Genomic DNA, 3,554 nt, shown 5'->3' on the forward strand with positions numbered 1-3,554 from the left:
AGGTTTTAGAAGCAAATTCATATTTGTCTCTAGTTACGATGTTTTAAAGGAGATTTTGTAAAATCGAAATGATATCGTATATGAATTGTGGTAAAGAAATAGAACAATATGATAACGGAATAGTGGAAAACTTAACATTTATCGTTTTAATAATACTTGTAGGTAACAAGTTTTATGCATTTTTCTAGTGACCTCTACCCAACTAGATAAATGATTCCAAGATCCAAATTCATATCGACTTAGGCACGGTATGGCCGATGAAACCCTTGTCAATATAACTCGGTGGATTAACGCTTTAATCGATTCTACTTTTAGAACTCTTGGTCGATAAAAATTACTCTAATAATTATCTATAGCCCAAAACACATCCGACAAGGGCACGGTATGGCCGATGAAACCCTTATCGAAAAACTTTTGTTGAGTTCAATCCAAATTTCGAATAAATGTGTCCATGATCCAAATCCACATCAATTTAGGCACGGTATGGCCGATGAAACCTTCATTGACATGAACTCGGTGGATTAACACTTATCACCCACTTCCCCTACGTAACAAGGTTTGTACCCCGGTAGGGCCGAGTGCACTCCCTCACGAAATAGGTTTTCATGGTTTCTACTATTTGGTAAGGCTATGTCTCAATTAATTGTTTTAGCGAGAGGTCATGTCAATTTATTATCTATCACGTTTTAAGTGAACTAAAGCGGTGAACTACGATAATTCTAATTGACACGGTCGATGAACTCGATAAGAACGATGCATGTTTTAGTTATGGCGATTTAGCGATGCATGCGACATAAATAAAATGCAAAACATAAAAAATCCTAGTATGGCCTTCCTAGAAAATAGAAAAATGTTTAACTATTACATATTCGGAAACCAACTCCATTGGTCCCTTGAACTTCGGTTGTGGCACGCATCTCGAGGTAACACCGTCTTTATGTATCGTCATCTTGAAGTAATCCGTCTTTGGGAACTCCGAAATGAATTAAAATTACATAATGAATTACATAATTCCTATTATACATTTGTAACTATAATAAAATAAATCTATTAAATTACAAGACGGTGATACGAGATCACATTAAAAATTACAACCGAATCGATATTCCCATACATTTCGGGTAATACCAATTAAAACTAAGGCCATACTAAGCAAAATTACATAATTCAAAAATTATATAAATAAAAGACATTCAACAATTGAAAATATGCAGCATTATAATATGTATGAACATGCCCAATTTTATGCTAAATCGCCTTTAAATTTGCCAATATCATATATTACTCGGTTTTTACGGATTTGCGTGATTTCAACATTTTACAATCACCAAAAATACATAAATTCATATTTATGCATAAGTTAATTACCCTAACCTCTTAGGACTCAAAATTTAGTCTTCACTAATAATTTGACCATAATTAACTCATATTTGTTCATAATGGACTTAAAATTATAATTAAATGCTATAAACTTCAAATAAATCATAAAAATTTCAAATAAATTCAAAATTTGAAATTTAAACTCATGAACATTCTGGAAAAATACCATGACACTCATAATGTTCAAAAACTTAGGTTAAAAATTTCGAAATTTATCCGGAAAAACAATGTTGCGGTTTTATCGATTTAAACAAAATAATCATAAAATCATGAGAAAAATTATTTTCATCAACTTTTCAATTTTAGATCTGAAAAAGATAATAAAGAGCAACATGTTACGTTTTTCCTTAGTCATGAAGTATGTTTTAGGAATTTTTCACTAAAAATGTCACTATTTATGCTATTTTTCTTCAAAAATCCATAAATCATGCATAAAGACTTCAATATAGCCAATTATTTTACACACATCTTGTAAAATTGCATGTGACACCATACTAAATTTATATGACCAGAATCGAAATTTATCTCATATTAACCTATTTTTCACTTAAATCCGAATTTAATAATAAAAAATTCATTTTTCGAGCATAACAACTCATAAAATTATGAAACTTTCCAGATCATCTAATAATAATATATGTGAAAACATATCCAAAAAGAACTGGAAAATTCGAAGTTTAGCTAATTTTCGTCCAAAAATGGCATTTTTATCATAAAAATCACATTTTAATGCCAATATTATATAATATGAACAGTAAAATCCGTAAATTAACCAAAAATCCTAAAAATCATTTTAGGACCAGAAACTTATCATGCATGAATTAATTTCGTGATATATCATAATAACACAAATTCACAAGTTTTATATGTTAATCGTATAACTCGGAAAAACTATAACCGATTTGCATGCAAACAACCATTGCTCTGATACCAATTGAAGGAAAGGTAGATCTTTATACCTAACAACATACTCATATATGTATAAATTTAATTTGTCATAAAATTAACTAATGATCTTATGCATGCAAACATTAAAACAAAGAGAGGAAGAAACATTATTCTTACATTGCAATATCGGTATATATGGGCACAAAAGAGTTCTCCTTCTCTTTTGTTCTTGAGCTATCCCTTAAATGGAAGAACAAAGAACCCAAGACCCAAGTATAGGATCTCTCCCAAGGCTTTATACCCAAAGCTTTCTCTTAATTAAAACCAATATTATGAAGACTAGATAATATTAATTTTGTGAGAAAATTGAACCAAAAATATGGTCTCCTATGTTACCAATTCACATGGTTTTTGGAGGAGAAGGAGAGGAAGAGTTTTGCTTACTTATAACACTTAATTTTCAGCATGGTTAAGTGAATGAATGACTACTAGTAGTTATAGTAAAATATGGGCAAAAGAAGATGAAAGGACATAACTCTTAATCTTCTCCAAATAGTGTATAGAAGAGGAAGAGTCATGGTCTCTTTATTTAGTCTTCAAAATTTCGGCCATCTTATAATATGGTGTCCATATTATCTTTGTCAATTTGTCAATATGTTACATGTCACATGTCACATAAAATTGCTATGTATTTTTAACACATTTAAAAATCAACGTATTAATAAAAATACGTCATACACAAAATTGACTCAGCAATTCATAATTACTTGTACCAAAATATTTTACCAATTATAAATCACAACAACTTGTATTTATAATTATTCATTCAATTTCAATTGTTTCCTTAAACAATAATTTCATCTGAGTAAAGATACAATTCGATTACTCAGACCGTATCTCATCTAAATGAGACACGTAAATTTTACTTCCAAAATCGTCCGTCAATTTTCAAGTAATTTAATTAACTCGCAACATTATACGATTAATTAAATAAACAATTAAGAGTGTTGCCCTATAGGTATGACCTAGGGGATCAACTGATCACCACCGTCGCACGACAGTAATGTCAAACTCTAGTCAGCCAATCATTACCGATATGTGTGGACCAGTTGACAGTATAAATACTTCCCAATTGTATTCTTTAAAATGAGATTTAATAATGATATTTAAATCACATGATCGCACTGTTGTTGAGGACACATTTCCCAACACCCCTGTGGTCAAGGTCACGGCTGATAGGTGTTTGCTACGGTGGTCAAACCACTCGGTCAATATGCTAGTTTAAT

Source organism: Silene latifolia, chromosome 6 (assembly GCF_048544455.1).
Source record: "Silene latifolia isolate original U9 population chromosome 6, ASM4854445v1, whole genome shotgun sequence".
NCBI lineage: Eukaryota > Viridiplantae > Streptophyta > Magnoliopsida > Caryophyllales > Caryophyllaceae > Silene > Silene latifolia.